Genomic DNA, 21885 nt, shown 5'->3' with positions numbered 1-21885 from the left:
CCCCAGCATAATGCTCCTTCCTTCCAGAAAACGAATCTCTGCGGATTTACCCTAAACCCTCCGAAGAGTGTGGGACGTGTAACCATCTGGGGGGCTGCTTGTGGACGAGAGGAGAGCCGGTTTTGGACCAAGGACTTGGAAGCACAGCTGAGGGCACCGCGAGCTGCCCGCACTGCTCCTGGGACGGAGGGCGCGCTCCCTCCCAGCCAGCGCGCCTGTTCAGAGCTTTATCAGACGCAAAGCCGAACTTCAGGTCACACTTGGGAGGAGTGTTTGTGAAATAGTTTAGAAACCAGTATTTAGAAAACGCAAGACTAGAACACAGAAGAGATCAAAATAACGAAAGTCCGGGTCAGACTTCTGTGTGCGCGCAAGCTAGTGAGACTGCCCTGCGGGCTCAGATGAGCAGAAAGAGAGTTTATTTTACAAGTATCGTTTTGAGTTGGCAGATCCCAGCCTCAAAGGCACATCTACACACTGGCAGGAAAAGGAAGACAAGAAAAACGCAGCGACTAGTCTCCGATTAGGGCCCTGTCCCAGAGCAGCCCTGTTCTGAGCGTCGGTGCTGGAGGTGCGCGGGGCCGCGGGGCGGCGGGAGTGGCGCGGAGGACGTGGCCCAGCGCGGCCCTGCGCAGCCCCGCCGTGGGCGGCCCCCCAGCTGCGCTCCGTCACGTGCGGCAGCGAGCCGTCTGCGGACGGCGGAGCTGGAGTTTGGACGTCGCCTGCGTTTCATTTCATTCTTGCAGTCAGTCCAGTTGAGAGAGCGAGGGGACGCCTCGGTAAACGCGCGGAAGGTGCCGGGAGAGCAGGAGGACCCCGGAGGGCCCCGGGCAGCTGTGCCGCCCTCTGCGAGATGCTGAAGGAGGACCGCGGAGGGAGGGGCGTGGGGGCCGGGCGGGGAGCAGCGAGGGCTGCAGGCGCACCTGCCGCGCGCTCCTTGGGCGGGAGTCCGCGCCCTCGGGAGGTTCCTGAACAGCCACCGGGGTAGCGAGTGTTTCCGCCGCGTCCTCATGGCCGTCCGAACTTCGTGTCGTCAAGGGGGTGAAAATGAAAGTCAGCAAGCGAGATTCGCCGGGGAGAACCGGCTCAACCGGCGCGCCACCACTTTCAGCGACACGCCCCCGCGGCAGCGGGGCCGGCACGTGGTGCCCCGGCGGGGGCGCGCGGGGCTTGCAGCCGGAGGCCGCACGGATGGAGGCGCTGCCCGACGCGGAAGTGCGGGCCGTGGCTTCCAGGCGTTTTGACCCGCTGCCGCCCACGAGAGGTCCTAACTGCCAGAGAGCAGCGTGGCGGATGAGCCAGGCCCTCATCCGGGCTCCTGCTGGTGGCCCGGGGCGAGTTACTCCACCTCTCCGAACCTCAGTTTCCCGTAAAGTGGGAGGAATGAAAGTCCCTCACTGTGCTGTGGTCAGCATGAAATAGGGGCTGCTCGGGGTTGGGGTCAGGGTTAGGGTCAAGGTTAGGGTCAGGGTCGGGGTCTCGGATGGAGGCCTTCTCTATCCCACAGTAAATCTACTGAGACAAAAATCTCACGATGATCCCATTGTCAGTAAAAACGCACGTGAAAGTACCTCAGAAGGAGCCAGCTGAGCATTTCAGTGTCCGCAGCCGTGCGCGAAGTGCGGGGCTGAGTCTGCGTCCCCGCCTCTCGTCTCTCCGCGCACCGCCCGCGTGGTCTCGTCCAGAAGCCGCAAGGGTCGCGGCGCCCCCTGTGCCGGGGCGGCAGGGCTGGGCGGGGGCTTGCTGCTCGCAGGGCCGGGGCGGCGAGGCGAGCTCACAGGCGCACCCTGGAGCGCTCACCGTGCCATCTGCGCGCCGCTGCATTCGGGCCCCTTGGGAGCCGCTGTCCGGCTGCGTTTACGTCCACGTTCCGGGAGACAGTCTCATCCTCACAGGCTTGCGGTTCTTTTGGCTTTGGCATCGTCAGATTTTGTTGATTGTACAAGTTTTTTCCCCTTGGGGTCCACGTCCCAGAAAGCAGTCCTAAAGTTAATGTTTCCACAGGGACACAGGGCTAATTTTACAGGGATTTGCTTTATCCCTTAAGTCGTGGAATTACAGGAATAACCCTGAAAGCTTTAGTCCCGCTGTTCAGTTGAGAAAGGAAAGTTGGAAAGACTCAGCTGCAACGATGCCTCTAGGAATATACCTGAGTTAAAAAGGAGGATAAGCTGGGTGTTATTTACACTATGAGTATGTCCTGTGTGGAAAGAAGTGTGCCCCGTAGGTCTGGGGCATTGCGCATCTCTAGATGATTAGCAGCGCGAGGAAGGGAAGACGCTGACGGGTAGCCTTGAGAAGATAACTGAATGATGGCAACTTGTTCTTTATAAACACCTGCACGTAGATGCACAAGTTAACAAGGAAGATGGCAGTGACTTTCGGAATTTCCTACCTAACATCTTGCAGTAACCACTGGTGAGAAGTGAACACAAGGAACTGTGTGGGTTTTAGTTCCATGCCTGCCAGTAATTATCTACTGCAGAGCTTAGCAGATTTAATTCTCTGAGTTTCTGATTTCTCAGTTGTAAAAACAGAGACCATGACACCTGCAGTGCGGCTTAGAGGCCTCAAGAGAGTCATAGACTCGAACCCGCAGCCCCTGACAGCACAACCGCACGGCCACTGCGCCCTCCCTTCCCGGGAGGACGGCTCGCACGTTACACGGGGCGCCGACCACCGGAGGAGACCAGTAAGGAGTTAGTCATGACCACATACACCTCATCTGCCCAAGTTCACCCTTCCTGCCATAAGGACATTCAGCTAATACACTGCTTCACAGTCAGTGGTGAACCGGGGGTGGGGGGGTCTAGCTTCTCATCCAGCATGGGTGCAATTATTCATGGACAATAGATCAGAGTGATTGTTTCCTCTGTCCTGCTGGAACTTGGGCAAGTGTGAGCACTGACAGAGAGGCCCTCGTGGGATGTCATCCGTGGGGAGGGGCAGAGAAGGGCCCGGGGCTGAGGTCTCCCCAGCTCACAGGGGTGGGTCAAGTGAGGGACCCCACAGCGAGCGTTCAGGGATCTACCCATTGGACTCTGGGCAGCACCTTCCCAGCTGAGAGGGAAGACCACAACCACAGTCAGGGGCTGGATGCGGGCAGCTGATTGCCTCCCCTGCCAACGAGGGATGGAGGGATGCGAAGCTGGGCACTGACCGTGGGGGGCATCCAGCAGGGGGTGGTTCCTTTTCAAGGAAAGTGGAAAAGAAGGTCCTGAGGGAAGGGAAGGGTACTGGAACATCCATTCCTGGGCAGGACCGTAAGGCCGGCCCTGGGGCTCCAACCACGAGCCAAAGACACTGCCTCCACGAGCCACGGGAAATCTCACAACCTGCCCGATAAGGACGGCTTTCAAACAATTTTAAATTTAAGTAATTCAGGCAGTACATAATGGAGACGTGAAGTCAGCGTTATGGACAGAGGTGTCGGCAGGGGGACCGTCCCAGGGAGGGTGGAGGGGGCGGGCGCAGCCTGAGCTTACCCTGAATTTCTGACTCCACACGTCAGCCTCAGGGTGGTCCGTGGGCTTTCCTTCCCCTCCCTCTGTAGGTAGCACATTCCCACCATCTAAGGGAAGCTCCTCAGGGGCCCAGACCCTCTCCCACTTCCTCCCTGGCTGATGACTCACTCGTGTCTGCGAGACAAATCAGACCCCTCACCTGCCCCCCCAGCCCCCCACCCACCACGCAGATGCCGCCCCTGCTGCCCCCAGGAGGGGCACTCAGATGTCCTCCCTCACTTCACGTTCAGATCTGGGGGCAGCGACAGTCAGAGAGCCCACAGTCTGCGCACAGAAGGCCATTTTTAAGGTTCTTTTTCTCAGTATCTTAGAAGCAACATAGAAAACACACTACAATAATGGTGACAGTTTTATAAAGCTTTCCATCTGCCTTTCCTCAATATAGATTGTACAAAATCTTTATTGATGGCCTATTCTTGGTCCAAACAAATATGCTGTTTTCATTGCATTTGGTGTCAAATACAGGAGATGAACCAGAACACACATTTCAAAGGCAGTGTAGTAACTCCGTGCTGGGAGAGGGCATGCTACCCGACCCTGGAGGCCAGGACGCCCTTCCCAGGGTGTGGTGCACTGCGCTGTGTCCCCTGAAAAGATAGGACCACGTCCTAATCCCCAGGATGTGTGACTGTGACCTTATTAGGGCAGAGGATCTTTGCAAATGGAATCCAGTTAAGAGGAGGCTGTACTGGGTTGGGGTGGACCCCATCCAAAGACTGGTGTCCTTGGAGGAGAAAGGGGTGGGGGACAGACACAGAGGAGCTGGGGAGAAATGCCACGTGGTGACAGAGGCAGAGACCAGAGAGACGTGTCTACAAGGAGACGGATGCCACGGCCTGTGGGCAGTGTCAGAACCTGGAAGGGCTAAGAGGCCCCCTGGAGCCCTCAGAGGGTGCCTGGCCCTGAGAAGCCTTGGGTTTGGAATTCCGGCCTCCAGAGCTGTGAGTGAAGACACTTCCATTTTGAGCCAAAGTGTCAGTGGTCTTCGGTTACAGGAGCCACGGGAAACTCATGCTGGGTGAGAGTGGCATGTGGACGGAGGCCGACGGGGTGAGCAGAAGGGGCAGGTAGAGATGCTGTGGGAAGCAGGGGGAGAGCCTGGGTGGAGGGCATGGCATGTACAAAGGCCCTGAGGTAGGAGAAACCATGGGTGTGACAGGGAAGTGCCTGAGCATTGGGAATCCACGGAGGAACAGGACCCTCCAGGTGGCACCACTACAGTCTTCCCTGCGGGAGACGTGTGGTGCCCCTTCACCCACTTTTGGGAGGAATCCAGTCCTGCTGGGAGGAGCAAGCCCCCCCAGTGCCGTGGTCCCTGGACAAAGAGCTCCCGGAACCCTGTGCTACAGACCGAATGCCTGTGTCCTCCCCAAATCCATGCCCCCAGATGATGGCATCCAGAGGGGGGCCTTCGGAGCTGCATAGGTCTGAGGACAGAACCGGCACGGATGGGGTCAGGGCCCCAGTAAAGGAGATCCCACAAAGCTCCCACTGCTGCTCCACGTGAGGACACAGAGCGGAGATGCCGTGTGTGAGCCAGGAATCCAGTCCTCACCAGACACCGAATCTGCTGGCCCCTGCATCTTGGATTTGTAGCCTCCAGACAGTGAGAAATGAACGTCTGTTGTTTACAAGCCCCCGGTCTGTGGTGTCCTGTCACAGCTGCCCGCGTGGACCGAGACAGCCCATCAGCTCGGAGAACAGGGTAGAGGTTCATCTCAGAAGCCCCCGCCCGTCTGGAACAAGGTTCTCCCAGACAGCGAGCTGCGATCTGCCTCCCACCCGTCCTCAAGGACCCCCTGCCCGGCTGGTGGCACTTCAGACAGCCCCAGACACCCAACCTGGACTCACATAAGAAGCGCCTGAGAGGAAACCAGCTCTCAGATTTGGGGGCTGGGAATTTCTGCACTGGGTGATCACGGAATGTTCACAAGCCAGTTGCCACCATCCTTTGTTTGCTCAGGCTTATCAGAGTCACATCGCAGAGGAGCACTGCCTTAAAGTTATCAAAAACCACTTTAAAAAGACAATGACAGGATTGCAGAAGGATGGAGCTTGATGGAGGCTGACTGGTCCCTCGAGCCTGGTGCCCAGGGTGTCGGCTGACTTGGCAGATTGAGCCGTTGCAGAACGGGCAGCCAAGGACGTCTGGGTTCCCGGCTTGCAGTGCCGCTGGTACAGCCCCTTTCTCAACTCCAATGAAGCATTTTCTTAAAGGAAGAAGGAAGTAGATTAAACAATGGTTCACTAATGCTAAGTTGGATTAACTTTCAGAATTTCTTGTTCAGATATTCACGCGAGTCTATGACCACGTAGCATGCTTAGCTTTTTGTAGCTCCTGCAAGGAAAGCCGAAATTGTCCGTGTGAAAGCAGAGGGTCCCAGGAAAAGTGGCCTTGCTGGGTAACGGGCACTCCAGTCCTGCAGTCGTGTGGAGACAGCCTTTCTGATGCTTGGGAGTGGGGTTCAGGGGCAAGTGGGGCAGCATCTGGAGACATCCCAGTCCTGGTGGCCTAACCCGGTCACGGGCATGAACCGCGGGTCCCACTGGCCACACTGTGCACAGGCTGCCCCCCGGGAGGACCAGCAGCTGGGACAGGCATGGGGGTTTCAGAGAGGAAGTCCCAGGGCTCGAGTCCCAGAGGTGCCCGGGGTGGGCCCCTTCTGGTGGGCGCTCTTCTGCTTGTTCTGAGGTTTGGTCCCCAGTTCCTCCTTATCTGTAAACCCAGGAGGGTAAATGCTACTTCCGGGAGGGGCTGTGGAAATAACTGGTTAATATTTCACAGGCACCTGAAGATACAAGCCCTCAGTCGGAGGAGCAGGGGACCCAGCGGGGGCTGGACTTCCGGGAGCGGCCCTGCGTGCCTGCAGCAGGGTCACCGACTGCAAAATGTGCCACTGTGCCAGTCCCCGAGGGCACACGACCAGGACCCTAGCGCTGATAACCGAGGAAACGTGACGCCCTGGGCGTCGCTCCAGGCCAGAGCCAGTGCTCAAAGGCTAGAACTTGTCGAGCTAAGTGTGTTTTAATCCACCTGCACAACAGATTGCAGAAGAATGGAGCAACTCACAGATTCCCTGACCTCAGGCAGGATGATGGCGCAAGAGTGCGGGGCTCGGGGAGGAATGCGCTGACTGAGCCCACGGGCTTGCAGGCGGCCTGGGGCCAAAAGAGCTACGGTCTGAGTCTCGACTGAAATAAACCAAATCTTTCTGAAAACACAGAGGACACCTGAATTCTACAACTGCTGCTCTCAAACCTCCAGTTTCAAATCACCGACCCCGCAGTAGTCCCACGGGGGAGGGGCAGTCTCCTCTCTGGCACCATTTTCCTGGGAGACCTCCTCCCAGAACCTTCCAGATGCTAATCAAGGAAAAGAATGTGAGCATCGTCCTCAGCCTCATCAGTCCCGCCTGCACACACTCAGAGCTGATGTGATAGGCGCACGTCTTCACACAGGCGTGCGGCATTTCAGAAGATAAAGGATGCGGGTGGGTGACAATTACAGACACACTGCCACAAGTTTCTACTGTATAGCACAGTATATCAATATCTTGTAATACCTCTAATGAAGAAGAATATGAAAAGGAATAGATATCTGTGCATGTGTATGTGTCACTGAATCGCTTTGCTGTACACCTGAAACTGACATTGTAAGTCAACACACTTCAGTAAGAAATAGAATTTTAAAAAACCAGAAGGGAGGGAGATACGTCCCAAGGGGGCACGACTCAGTGGAAAGGACCCTGCCCTGGAGTCGGGAAGCCTCAGAGAGTGGCCAGCGGGAGGGGGTCCCCACTCCGCGCGGGGCCAGGTGGAGATCATTTCAGAAGCACGTCCTCCCAGCCCTCCAGCCAGGCTGGGGCAGAGGCTGTGCTGACCAAGCCCACGAGGTCCAAGAGGCCGGCTGACCCAGGTTCACAGGTACCAGGCAGGGCCAGGGGCCTGGGCTGAGCTGTGCTCGGAGCGGCCGCACCGTCTGCGATGCCCAGAGCTCCGGGTCCAGGTCGGCTGTGAGCTGACCTGATGACTTGGCCGGGCACTTCATGTCTTCAAAAAAAGGACTCTGGACACAATCAGTCTTGGAGTTATTAAGGAAAAGAGCTGCAGGGAGAGTAAAAGGGCACTTTCCTTCCATTTCACACATTTTAATGTACATTCTGACGACTCAAACGCATTAACGACGACTTGGACCAAGTGTGCAAACCTCACTCCCTCGGACGGGGAAACCATTGCAGGGCAACAGTAAATCATGAGGCTCAATAGAAATGTGTCATAAAGGTAAATCTCCTTTCAAACTCTGTGTTTGGAAGATGGCATTTAAATAAGTGGCCAGCAAACACCTCCAGGGTGCCACCCAGACAACGAACACACGGCCGCCAGTGAGCGGTTGGCTTGGACCTGAGCTTGTCACCCGGTTTCCCTGTGCCGTTCAGGGCCGAGTGGTATCCTTAAGGCCAAAAACAAACAAACAAAAAGGGCAGTATCCTTTCAGAAGGCAATGATTTATTACCACAAAGTGGAGAACTTATAATTTAATTTCTCCATCAAAATCAAGATTATCTGGTTGCCTTTATAGGAAATAGATGAAAAATGCAAAGGTCTTGGCAGAGAATATTCACAATGTCGTGTCTATCTGATGACCTGTGACCCACTGAAACTATAAGGAAGTGTCTCACTCACTCATATTCCCCCCAAAGCACAGCCTTTGTGGATAAGTGACTTCTTATTTGACGTCAACCACAGCATTCAAATGAGGGGTGGTAACATCCAAAGACACCGCAGGACCGACTCAAAGGACCAGAGAGGTGATGGCAACGGGGCATTTGGGGCAGGAAGTCTCATTTCCCACAAGCAGCAGGGTGGCCTCGGACAGGCCACCTGGTGCCCCTGAGGCCCGTCTGCTGTCTTTCTGGGGGAAATGAGGGGGCTGGATGGGGTGCTGCACTGATTCCCACAGGGATGGTGTGGGCTCCCACACCTGCTCTGCAACCCCTGGGATCTTTAAAAATCCAGCCTTTCCTGACAAGGTTTAAGCAAAGCTGCTGTATCATGTCCAACACACGGACAACTGGGCCCAAGGCTGGGGGCCAGGTCCCAACGAGGCACACGAAACTCCTCGAGTGTCTACTGGATGCTGGTGAGCAGGGGAAGAGCAGAGCAGAGCTCGGTCTGAGTGTGCACGCACGGGTACACATTCACAATGCACACACGCACGCACAGTCACACACGTATGTCACAAGGAGCACATGCATGTTTTGAGACCACCAGAGCCGCCCCTGGAGCACAGCGCCACCTGTGAGCAGAGCCACGAGTGAACCAGGGAGGCTGGAGGGGCTGGCGTGGCCGTAGGACCAGCCTGGCCAGATGGAGCAGCCCAGGTCACCAAGAGGACTGCTGAGGGGCCAGGCGGCTGAGGGCCTCCCTGGGGCAGGGTCCCCAAAAACGGAAGCCCTTTTCAGCAGGAACAAAGGACACCACAAAAAGGAAGTGTGGGCAGCACCCTGCCGAGCGCGGTGCTGCCCCTGAGGAACTTGGCGCAGACGGGGCGGGGCACTGAGCACCGAGGGCGGTGGGTGGAGGCAGGGCCACAGGGGTCCCCTCACTGTAGATGAAGCCTCCACAGCAGGGGGCCCAGGGGAGCAGACACGGCGGTGGGGAGCGGCGGGCAGATGCTGGAACCTGTGGCCGGTCCAGGGAGGTCCCTGGGGATACACCGTCGGGGGCAAACGCAGACCCTCCCTGGGTGGCTGGCAGATCCATCCTGGAGGCAGGAAGACATGTCATCAAACCAGCAGGGATCTGAGCTCAGCCCACGAATCACTAGTCACGACGTGGCTGAATTCAAATATGTGGAAACGAGGCACCTATAGATTTGGTGGGGAGAGTTCTTAATGAATTCATGACCTTTCAAAGGGCTGATTTCGAACTACACTCTCCTGTAAGCCTCATCCAAATATTAGAATAGAAACCTCTGAAAGCAGGTCAGTCCACGCATCTGGCGCTTCGCCTGGGCTTCGGCGAGAGCGGCATCCTGGTTCCCCGGCTCCCAGCCGGCCAGCCGTGCAGACGTGGGCCGCACACACAGGGGCCACAACACACAGCCAGGCCTGCGCCGTGCACAGACCTCAGCTGCGTGTGTTTTCTTTCTTTCACGAAGCCCTCGGGCACGGTTTGGGTCTGGGCTCCACCTGCTCTGAGGGATGAATGAACACCTACGGCCCCTCTCCTCTGGGCATTTCTGTGTCTCCCCCCTGGGTCCCCAGCACGGAGCTCCCGGGTGTCTGTAATGAGTGGCAAACCCCCCACCAGCCCTGCGCAGGGAGAGCAGCTGGGCAGAGTGCTCTGACCGGGAAGTGGAGGCCTCTGGAGTCACCGCCCTCAGAGCCCGGCGGACCCCGGGGCTCACGGCAGCGCAGCGCCATGGAGAGAGGCCGGCGCGAGGCTCTGGAAGGGGCCCGGGTGCACTTTCCTGGCTCTTCTTTACACGTGTCATGGAAGCAAATGAAGTTCAGCCTCAGAGACTTAAGACCCTGTGATGGCTGCATCACAGTCGCCCACGCCAAAGTGACGCCTGGGGCCTCTGCTCGCTTCACGGACAAATGTGGCTTAAAAAAATGGTGTGAAAATCAGTCCGGGTTTTAATCTACCTTCACGTTGAAATTTTCGTTAAGTTCCTAATCGTGCCCTTTATTCTGGTGTTGCTAAGCCCCTGTGAAAAACATCTATAGAAATGTGTATACACATTGGTGTCAGGACTGTTACATAATGTGGCTTTTTTAATTCTTATGTTTTATTGAAGTGTAGTCTGTTTACAGTGTTAGTCTCAGGTGCACAGCAAAGTGATTCAGTTACATAACAGGGCTTTAACCGTGACGCTTCACTGCATTTCCAGGAAGGCTGTCTACCCTGTCTGTGGCTGTGTCCCCTTCGCACCACGGTTCCCAGACACTGTCGGAAACGAGTAAGGCCAGCTTCTAACACCCGCTCTAAATCCTCCTCTCTTCAAAGAGAAGCCCTGACACACAGAGACACCGCCGGAGCAGAAGATCGCCGCCTTCCTTCTCACAGCACCTCTCACGGAGCAGCACGGGGTGGTGCGCAGACGCAGAGCTGCACTCGGCCCGACAGGCATGCGACTTACCCTCTGTACTTCCAGGACACCAGCTGCAGCTGGTGACTACACTCCATAATCTCTAGTCCAAGGTCATTATGTTTTCAGACACCTGAGAGAATCAGGAAAAAAACCACTCTCCCCCGCTCCCTCCCAAGAGAAACCCAGCTGCTAAAATGTGAAAATCATTTTTGTTTGTTTTATTAAGCTCCTGCTTTGTCTGGTCTTTGAAGGCAACACAGTGAGCTGAATAAATCACGGCCCACGTTCTTCTGATTGGTGCAGAACAGACGTGGGCAAAGGACTTCTGCAAAATTCAGGCTCTGCAGTGCGTCAGTTGGATGGTGACGACTGGGGCTGATGGAACCTGCCATCCGTGGACGCAACAAATACCCCCGCTGTGCGCTAGGCGGATGACGTGAGACCGGGAAAACCTATTTTAAGTTTCCCAGGATGCAAGTGCCTGGTGGAACACTGAACCCCTTATAAACCAGATGTTATCAAAACCAGAGAACAGAGCCACGGCTGTGAAACGCCCCGCAGGGGAGATGGGCATCCCAGAAACCGGGTCAGGGGACCACCCCAGGCAGGAGCAGACAAATATGATTTTTGACCAGGAATTGGGGGAAGAACCCAGAAGATTCCCAGACAGGGCACGAGGAGAGGCTCAAGGTCGCCGGGAGAGACCCGGAGAGGGAACTGGTATAGGGCAGAGCCAACCTTCCAGCACCGTGTGGGTGAGAAACAGCTCCTGCGGCCCCTCTGCTCCGCCAGGTGCAGCCCTGGGCCTCCTGCAGGGGGTGGGACAAGTGTCATGCCCTGGGAAACCCGTCTGCAGACTCGGGGCTCTCCAACGACACGACACCCCCCCCCCACCACCTCACGGCAGGAGCTGCCTGGTCTGATCCGGGTGTGCCTGGAAAGGCATGGTGTCGCCTTCTGCACATCCTGGAGGGTCAGGGAATTTAAAATACTCAGTTGTGTGTCTGCTCTGTCTGGGAAGCCTGCCACACAGCTCTGGATTTTTTGCTTTCCTTGCAAGTTTAGCAAAAATGTTAGGTTCCAACCATACAGGAAGCCTGGTGAGGAATATAACCAGCCATAAATATTCCCCGTCAGAGACGCCGGCGCTCCCGGCAGGAAAGAGAGTGTGATTCTCCAAATGGAGAGAGAATCAAAACTAAATGACAGAAAGGAGAACGTGTTGTCGGGACGGGACGGGACTTTCCACGAGTCAGTGTGTCAGTGAGACAGACAGAAATGCTGCAGCGCGTCGCCGCGTGCATTGCGGGCAGAGGCGCTCAGGGAGACCTGCGCCGCCGAGCCACGCGTCGGGCACCGCCCCCTCTTTCCCTGAGCAGTGGTCCCCTTACTACAGATTCCTGGGCCCGGACCCCAAGGCTGTGTGTGGTGTCCCTGAGACAGGGGGCCAGGACTCTGCATTTAGTGTGAGTTCTGGATGGCTTGCACGCAGGTGGCTGGCGGAGCCCTGGGGGGACACTAGGCGTCACCCTCGTCCTGCAGCCTCGTGGGACGCAGGACGTGGGCTCCGGCCGCAGCAGACACTTGGGTTGGGCGCTGGTGTCCCCCTCCCAGAACCAGTCCCCCACCTAATCTGAACCAATTCAGGCAGGTGCTCAGACTCCGGTCGAGGTCAGCGCAAGCTGAGCTCTCCTCTGTCCCTGGTTAGGTGGGCGAATGATGGCAGGGAGACCAGGGAGGTCCGTGAGTCTGCGAGCTCTTTGCTGGAGGAGCTGTCTTTGCACCCAGCTTTCTGCTCCTGCCCGCAGGGCTGCAGTGACAGACACTGCTAACTGCAGGGAAGGCAGGATGCGGTCTGGGACAGGAGCCCACTTGGGGAGATCCTCTGTGGCCTGACACCCCCGAAGGTGGGGTTGACACTTGTGGGTGCTGCTATCAGTGGTGACCAGGCCAGCAGGGGCCCTCAGCCTACTTAACACATCCAGGGTGAGGACGATGTCTGCTGGGGGCAACTGGGCTCCCCTCCCTCCGACAAAACCTAACCCTCACCGCCTCCACCCTCCTACCCCGACTCCTGAGAAACCAGGGGACATTTACGTGCCATCTAGAGGAGTCGTTCCTTGAAACCTACACCTCAGAAAACCAAATGACAACAAGGCATGTCCCGCTAGTGCCTCCGCCTGCCGTCCAGCCACGACTTACGGGAAGTCTCGGTCCAGCCAGGGAGCTGGTGGCCGAAGGGTTGGGCCCCCCCTGAGCTGCAGCCCTCACCAGCTGGGACCTCGGGCCACCACAGAACCCCGGGTGCCCCCGCTGTCGTCTGCAGGGTCCGCACGGCAGGGGCGTGACCTGGTGCTCCTTGGTGTGGCTCAGAGCTGCCGTCGGATGGTCAGCGCTGCGTGCTGGCCACCAATCAGAGCAAAACCCAGCACAAAAGGCTGTCCAGTCAACTGCCTCGCGCCAGGGGCACCGGCACCCGTCTCTGTTTTCTAGGTGGTTCTGACACAGGGGAGACAGGGACCGAATCCAAGCCTAACTGCCACGCAGCCGGAATCAGCGTGATGTTAAAAACTAGCGCGTTCAGTGAAACAGCCTTTTCTGCGTTTTAAAATCTACAACTCATACCAAAGAGGAACATCGCATCCTCAAGAAAAGCCGCCAAGGGGCTCTGAGCAGAAACTCATTTCCTGTCAAAGGCTGCGGCTTCAGGCCTCAGAGGAGCCCTTTCCCACACTGGAGGGCGTCGCCCTCTCGTCCCCAGCTCTCAGCCCCGACCCCTCTGCACAAGCAGCACTGGTTTGGTGTGGCGTGGCGCACCGCCTTGATGAGAAATGCGTCTGTTTTTCGTATTTTCACATCTATTCTTTCCTTTAAAAATGAGCTCTTCTTAAAGCAAAAGCCCCTGATGTCTGATTGGTCCCCAGAGTGTGTGGCCCACGTGGGTACGAGGCCTGGTGTTGGCTGGGGGTCAGGAGGGTGGCCTGCTGTCCCTCCCACCCAGGGAACAGTGACTTAAGAAGGCATGGTCTCGGATGCCTGGCTTTGGGCACGTGCTCCAAGACCTCAGGAGCACAGGGTGAGTGTCACCGGCCGTCACACGGGTCACTGGACAGAGCAGAGGATGCACTGGACCTCACACACACGACCCCCCAGGTCTGCTGACTGCTGAGAACTCCCATTTCCTTGGGGTAATAAGATGAGGATGTTGCTCGATTCAGAGGGTCCTCAAGGGATGGAGAGGAAATCGGCATCACTGGGGAGCAGGGGAGCCTGGGAGCCTCTGCCTCCTGGGAGGACGTCTGACCCCAGGGTGCCTGTGGGGCCCTGGCGGGACACCATTATTTCACTTTTTAGTGTTCTTTTAGAAGATAAGTCTGTGTGAGGGGTGGGAGGAGATAAGTTAGGCTTCTTTATGGGTTTTATATATGTCACACATATATATATATATAGGTATATACACACGTATGAGACAACAGACATCATGCAGAAATAAACCCTCATGCTGAGAAGTTCACAGCAGTAAGCCTTAGGTAAAATTACACTTGGGGAAGGGGTTCGTTCCTACTTACAAGACGCTGCTCTAACACACAGCGCCGGCCAACCCCACGCTCCAGACATGCAAGGATGTTTCAATGCCAACTCGAACATGAATCGGTACAGCCCATCACACTAACAGGTTGAAGAAGGAAAATCACAGGAGCCTATCAACTGGCAGGAAACATCCAACACCCACTCACGATGCAACCTCACAGTAAGTGAGGAATAGAGGGGGCACTTCCTCAATGTAATAAAGAACTTTGACAGAAACTCTACAGCTACATCGTCCTTAGCGGTGACAAAGTGAATGCTTTACCCCTTGGATCAGGAATAAGGCAAGGATGTCCACTCCTGCAACTCTTATTCAGCACAGCCCTGGGAGTTCTGTTGCAATGAGACAAGAAAAAGAAATAAAACAGACAGAGGTTGGAAAGGAGAAGTAACATTTCCTTATTTATAGATGACATGATGGTCTGCATGGGCATCACGAGGAATCTACCTCAAACCTCCTAGACTTAGCAAGGGGGTTCAGCAAGGTTGCAGGACACAAGAACGATGCACAAAAGTCACGTACATTTGTACATGCTAACTACAAATGTGTAGAAACTGAAGTTAAAACGTGACACCATTTAAAATTACTCCAAATAAAATGCAATACTTCGGTATACCCTAATAAAACCCCACAGATTCAGAATCTATGTGCTTAAAATTACAAAACACTGACGAAAGAAACCAAAGAAGGTCTAAATAGAGACAACCTGTCGTCATGGTGGGGAAGACACCACACAGGAAAACTGTTAATTCTCCCCAAGTCCCTCTGACTTGATGAAATTCCCATAAAAATTCCGAGGGTCCTGTAGATACAAACAAGCTTTTTCTAAAATGTATGGGATGATGGAACAGCTGGAACAGCTGACAGCATTTTGATAAAGAAGAAAAGTGGGAGGACTCACTCGACCTGATGGTAAGGTTCACCCTCCAGCCACAGTGCTCAGCAGTGTGGTCGTGGTGGAGGCACAGACATCTTGACCAAGGGAACAGTCAGGGAACCCAGAAACGGAGCCAGACAAGTATGTGAGCACGACCTCTGACAAAGATGCAAAAGCAGTCTGCTGGAGGAAGAGTCGTCTTTTCAACAGACAGTCAGGGAGCAGTGGGACAATCCCAGGCAGGAACAGAAACCAACGAAAACCAAAACCCCTCCACCGACACCTCTCACCTTCTACCAAAATTAACTCACAACAGACAACAGACTTCAGTGTAAAACGCCGAAACACAAAACTTGTAGGAAAATAAAAACAAAAAACAGGAGAAAAGCTTTCAGACTCAGGGTAGACCAAGGGATCTTGCATCTCACACCTAAATCCCAACCTATAAAAGGAAAAAGTGAATAAACTGGACCTCATGGAACTGACAACCCTCCTCTCTGCAGAAGACCCAGTGGAGAGGATGAAGGCAAGCTCGGTTGACAGGGTGACTGGAAACCGTCAGGACCCTCCTAGAACAGAGGAGGAGCTGCCAAGACCAAACAATCCAACGAGAAAGTGGGCAAAGACACAGATAGCTGGTCCCCGGGAGGAACGCAGAAGGCAGACGCACACGTGGAAAGACTGGCATCGTCATCCCCGAGGGAAATGCAGACCAGAATCACGGGTGGTGTATCACTGCACACCTGTTAGAACAGCCCAAACGAAAAACAGTGACAGTGCCCCATGCTGTCATGGTCTTGGGGATGCTGGGTCACTCACACCTGGCTGGTGGGATGGAAAACGGTGCAGTCATTCTGGAGAAGAGTAGGGCAGGTTCTTGTAAAACGGAATGCGCGCTGACGGTGTCACTCAGCGGTAGTGCTCTCGGGCATTCATCCCAGAGCAGTGACAGCTGGGTTTACACAAAAACCTGGACATGGGTGATCACAGCAGCTTTACTCAAATAGCCCCAAACTGGAAACCCTCACAGGGTGAATGGTTAAAACCAAAAAACCATGAGGCAAGGGCCATCCATTCCGTGGAACACTACTCAGCGATAAAAAAAGAATGAGCTCCCGGCATCCTCAACAACTTGGAGAAACTGCAGGAGAACAGCAGTGAGTGAAAAAAGCCAATCAAAAACGGCTGAATGTGGTCTAATTCCATTTAGAAAGCATTTCTGAAATGATGACATTACAGAAAATGGGGAACTGATGGGTGGTTGCCAAGGGCCTGGGGTGGGGGGAAGTTGGCACCCAGAGGGAGCCTGGGGTGGAACCCTCTTACCTACTGTGGGCGGCCACACGGTTCTACACGCGTGACAAAACCACACAGAACGACACACACAGACACACGGGACGTGTAGACTGGTGAAATCTCAGTACGGCTGACGGGTTGTACCAGCGCTGGCTTCCTGGTTATGAGACTGTACTATCGTCTTGCAAGATGTTACAGAGGGTGTAAGAATCTCTCTGTATTATTTCCCACAATTGCATATGAATCTACAATTATCTCAAAATAAAAAGTTTCAGAAAATTGCTTCTGTGACCCACCTCTGCCCAGGCTCTCCCGGGCGGGAGCACTTGGGCGTGAACTCACCAGGTCACTGGGACTGTCCATCTTCAGCTTTTCTGGATTGTTCTCTGAAATGTCTGTTTACACTCCCACGCGCCATAATGTGAGTTCTGACTTCTTCATATCTTCCCCGAGACTCGGTATAGTCAGAAGTTCAACAATTTTACCAGGATGATGGACATGAAAAATCGTCCCAGGTTAGACATCTTCCTGTGTTTTATTAGCCCATTCTCTTCCAGGCCTGCCTGTGCTCCCACAGCTTTTTCTGTTGGGTGGCTTGTTTTACATTACTGAATTCTACCGTGTTTCATACCTCCCACCAGCGTCTGTTTACCCGCATTCCCTTGGTAGCCACCTATTTCTTAACAACAGAGCCTCACCCCTACTCAGTGGAGCTCTCAGAACCTGGATCCGTATTTATGAATTTTTTAGAGTTATTGATTCTGAGATATTGCTAAAAGCTTCAGAAGAGGCATCAGTGGTTACTCCTGGTCAGAATGAGAGGGTGATTCTACCTCTGGACGTGGCTTCAGCTCACACCTGAGAGTTCCAGCCTCCTGTCTGGCTGGCCCCTCCAGCCCCAGCTCCCCGTGATGAGTCACTCATGTGTCTCTCTTACTGGTTCTGTTTCTCTGGCTGAACCCGATCTACACACTCAGGAGGACTGACATCTGCTCCATCAGCATCTCTGCTGAGTGGGACCATCAGGGTCTCCCTGTGGGTAACTTCTGCTGCGCTAAAACCAGCTCCTGGGGCCCCAAACTCAGGCTGACTTAAGCGTCCTGCAGTGGCTCTGATGGGCCAGTCGAAGTGTCCTACTGCCTAAGGACTACGTACCAAAAACCATACTGAGGAATTAGCAAGCTGTCTTTCCTTCTTTGTGGACAACTTCACAGAGGAAGTTAAGGGGAGGATGACTAACAGTGACCTGACAGCAGCCTCGTGGTCCAGTCATCCTGAAGAGGAAGCATGTTTTGTTGGGTGTGGCTACTCCTCAGCCATGGAATTTTTAAAAAATGCAAGGCTGCTCTGTGGGGTTTGCAAGGTGTCCTGTTCACCCTGCAGGGCAGCACCGAGGGGCTGGAGGCAGAGTCCCGGGATGGAGTTCTGTGCGCCTCTCGGCCTCAGTGTGCCTTGGTTTCTTAGTCACTACAAACGAGAGCACCGATAGGGTATTTCTATCAAAGGAGGGTATCCCAGCGCATCGTGACTCTTAACGAGGTGATGCATCGCCCTCGGAAGACAGGCCGGCACTTTGCAAGTGGTCAAAACACTGCCTGGGTGCTGGGACAGAGAAGGTACGGAGACAGGTGTGTGTATGGTGCCAAATGTTTAAAGACGCACGAGAGAAACTGAAAGTCAAACAACATAACCTCCAATTAACATTTAAAAATTCAGGATGAACTAGAGAAGTCACAGAAGAGGCTGGTCTCTTCTCTTTTTCACTTTCAGCTGATGCCTTCCACCAGGGCACGCGGCCCGAGCCATCCCCGACCGAAACCAGGGTGGACAGACTCAACGCCAAGCCCACAGAACAAATAACTTTTCTGAAAAGTTCTTATCTCTGGGCAGAAATGTGATACTTTAGAAAGAATTTGAAAGTGGATTTGAGCCAAATAGCTCTTGTTTAACCCTGAGTTAATAAAGGCAGTCATTTCAGAACACTGGGAACTGACATTTCATAATAATTTTTTGCTAGGTTCCTTTCCTTCAGGTTTTAGTTTACTCCACTTTAAAAAATCCAACTGCCGAGGGGCGCCTCTCCAGGTTGGGAAAACACAGGTTTAGGCTGCGGTCCCCTTGCAGGTCATGGGCCAACCCTTCCCTGAGGAACTGCTCTGTCCCCAAACCCCATGTCCGTGGAGGCCTCCAGCACTCAGAGGTGGCCTGCCAGTGAGCAGGGGTGCAGGACTGAGCCCAATTCAGGGTGGTCCCTGACTTGTGGGCCACATTCTGTAAAATGTCCCCCTGAGCTGGAGGGAGGGGGGTGCTAAGATCTCCAAAAGCTACAGATCTTAAATAAGACACACTCTAAAGTTCCTTTCCTCTGAAAAACTCTTTCTAGCCCGGGTGTGGGTGCCCGTGGACAGGATGGCCAGCAACCCCCCCCACCCGCAACCAGGTTCACACCCCTCCCCCCTCCCAACACATCCGAGCTATCCCACGTGCCTTCCACGGACGCAGAAATAAAGCCAACACATGCTGCTGATTCTCACGTCGCAACTGGGAAACGGAGAACCGGGAGCCAAGACGTCCCTACTTCCTGCCCAGTCTTCCTGAGATCCCTAAAGAAACTTAGTTTTCCCTACCCTACTCCACCTTCTGGAACGGACGGAGAAAGTAGACCCTAAAAGAAACGACGCGGTGCCACCAGCATCCCACAGGGACCTAGAGCCACCTGGGCACCAGCAGAACCCTGCAGGGCACATGGCACCCTCAGGACCACCAGTCCTGGTGCCGGGCCCAGAGGGCCTCACGCCCGCCCAGGAGGGGCCCGCGCCGCCGGTCTTGGCGCCAGGCGCGCAGGTGGGCGCAGGTGGGCGCAGGCGGCGCGGCCCGAGTCGGAACAGGCCTTGCGAAGGCGGAAGCCAGGCGAGTCGCCTGTCGCCGCCCTCAGGCGCTCAGAGGGAAACTAGCTTTCGTGTGGGGGGGGGGGGCGGCAGGGGTCGTCTGCTCGGCTCCAGGTGTGTTCTTAAGTTGGCGGGGACCCCGCCTGCCCGAAAGCTCGCCACCAGCCCCGTCCCCGCACCACCCAGAGCGGCCTCTTTGACCTTTGTCACCTCCCACCCCTAAACTACACCCGCACCCCCACCCGTGCTCTTCCCGCGACCCCTGTCCGGAGCCCACACCTGGACAGCCGTCGGGTGCAGCCCCGCCGCTCCGGACCGGCGTCCGGACCCGCGCCCACCCGGGCCGGGCTGCCACTTGCCGCCACCCGCGCCGCTGCCCAGGGGAGCCCCGCGCCCCGCGGTCCCGCTCCCCGGGCGCAGACAAAGGCGCCGCCCGCACCCCAGCGAGGCTCACCCACCGCGCTGCGCTCGCTGCTCCCAGGTCGAGGGGCGCCGCGGGGTCCAGGCCTCTTCCCCGCCGCCCGGGCCCCAAGCGCGGGCAGCGCGGGGTCCCGGGCGCCACCTTCCGGGTCGGGGCTGCGGGCCGCCGGGGCCGCAGGCTCGTCCTCGCTGGTGCGCGGCGGCGGCGGCGGCGGCGACTGACGGCGGCTGCTCGGAGGGCAGGGCGCCCCGCCTCTCTCCCCCGCCTCCGGCTTCCTGCGCGCCAGGTACGCACGGCCCGCGGGAGCCGAGCCCGCCCCGCCCGCCGCCGCCGCCGCCGCCAGCCCGCCGCGCCGCGCGAGCTCCGGGCGCACGCGGCACCGCGTGCAGGGCCAGCGCCGGGAGGCGGGCCCGTGCTCCGGGGGGCAGGACCGCTGCTCGTCGCTCGCGGCTTAGCTTCCGAACTGCCCCCGCCCGAGCGCGCTGGGAGGGACCCGCGACAGCACCTGCTCCACGCCCCATTCCGCCGCGCGGACCCCCGGGGCCAGGGCGCGGCCGCCCGTCCCAATCCGCGCCGCCGACTCCGGGTTCAGGGCTCGGCCCTCGGCAAAGCCTGGCCGCCTGAGAAACCAGGGGCGCCCTGCAGGCCCCCCCCCCGCACACAGGCAGGTGCTCCGCTGGAGGGCACACGCGTCCCCCGGAGGCAGGCAAAGCGCGCGCGGAACAGACCCGAAAACGCGCCGAAGGGGGAGGCGGACCCGGGTCCTGCGGCCTCTGAAGCATCTGTCTGTTGGCTTGTGGTCGGTGTCATCCTCTTGGTCCAAAGGGAGCCTGTTGTTTGGACATTAGTCACCTGCACACACAGTCAGATGGTCCTTTCTCCTGGATTCTCGGCCTTTTCCTCCTGATGGTGGAAAAGCAGGGGGCAAGGAGAGAAGCTGGCCCAGCTGCTGGCGCCCCCCGACGACGACTAGGCTTCCGCGTCAGGGAACTGACCTGGACGCTTCCCAGGAGCCCGCGGGACCCGCACAGTTTATCAGGAGCAGGGAAGTGTGGTGCCCGGAGAAACTCAGCCCTTGTCCCCTGGGCCGGCTGTCCTGGGCTGGGAGAGCCAACTCCTGGTGTGGGTTCAGGGCCGCCTGCCCCAACCAGCCGCCCTCACAGACCCGGGGATCTAGCCACCTCGATGCGATGCTGGTGATTCTAAGAGAAGTGTGTCCACGGTCACAATATCTGACCCTTTGCTCAGGGAAGACTGGCCCGGGGTTTCGAGAGTTAGAGATGGGAGGTCAGGAGGCAGCAGAGGAGGGACGCAGCCTGTGCGGAAGAGAGGTTTGTCTGTTTTCAGGCTTTCTGCCCCCCCGCCCCACCGGCCTTCAGCTCACTTACAGCAAAGCGTAGACGGGTGGGAGTCAGGGAGCCAGAGGAACCCAAGGGCGCGCTGGGCAGTGACTCCAGCCAGGACCTCCTGGTCCCTGGACTCATGACACTCTTACTTACCCCCACCCCATATTACTTAAAGCTCAGGCCATCCTGGGTCCCATTTGGATGCCGGTTTTAGTATCACAAACGGCTTCTCCTGCCAAATGTATCTGCGTCTTCCCAGGTGACTGGGATTCTGGAAGACTGGGTCTTGTGCCCTGCACACAGCAGTGAAGGCTGGGTGTTGGGGAATCCAGGCCCCCTGGAAACAGCAGTGTTCTCTTTCATGCTGTGTAGAAACTTCACACAGGCCAACAGTGCTCTCTGCAAAGGTCATGTTCACCAAGCTCCAGTTAAAACCTCTTTTTAAAGATTTATGAAATCCCACCATGCATATATTTTGGCCCCAAATTCATGGGTACTTTGAGAAAAATATACATGAGGGAATAAGGAACACAATTTAATAAAGCGATGGGTGGGCATTTGGAAGGTCCAGTGTTAGTGACATCCGGTCCTTCCTGCCCCAGGGAAGGACCCAGGGTGGAGGAGCCAGGTGGGCGCTTCCCCTCGGAGGGGCAGGTCACATGTCACACGAAGGTGACCGTGCATCTTTGGGCAAAATGACAGAGATTCAGTTTGCTGATTAGAATTAAAAGGGGCTGTTTTGACAAATAAAGGATAAATGATCCAAGCCTCACCGTCTCTTCAATGTCTCTCAGGAAGTCATCGGCCTCCCGTCCATCTCTCACCGCACGGTTCACAAGGACAGCAAC

The 21885-nt window shown here is 56.2% G+C and overlaps 1 protein-coding gene across 5 annotated transcripts in view; it reads right to left on the bottom strand.

Moving 5' to 3' along the window:
* The window catches only part of MBP (myelin basic protein), an 83714-nt gene extending 63690 nt beyond the window's left edge, over positions 1 to 20024 (bottom strand). Inside the window, exon 1 of one of the 5 annotated variants that reach the window (XM_032470385.1) lies at positions 19729 to 20024. The gene's annotated coding sequence lies outside the window, so the exon portion shown is untranslated. Of the gene's footprint in view, positions 1 to 19724 lie in introns of all 5 variants that reach the window. The other 4 variants (XM_032470386.1, XM_032470384.1, XM_032470383.1 and 1 more) reach the window with 4 other exon arrangements.
* Positions 20025 to 21885: the final 1861 nt, after the last annotated feature.

The sequence above is a fragment of the Camelus ferus genome, chromosome 30 (assembly GCF_009834535.1).
Source record: "Camelus ferus isolate YT-003-E chromosome 30, BCGSAC_Cfer_1.0, whole genome shotgun sequence".
Lineage (NCBI taxonomy): Eukaryota > Metazoa > Chordata > Mammalia > Artiodactyla > Camelidae > Camelus > Camelus ferus.
Note: the sequence above shows the minus strand (reverse complement) of the source record. Positions and strands in the feature narration are given on the sequence as shown.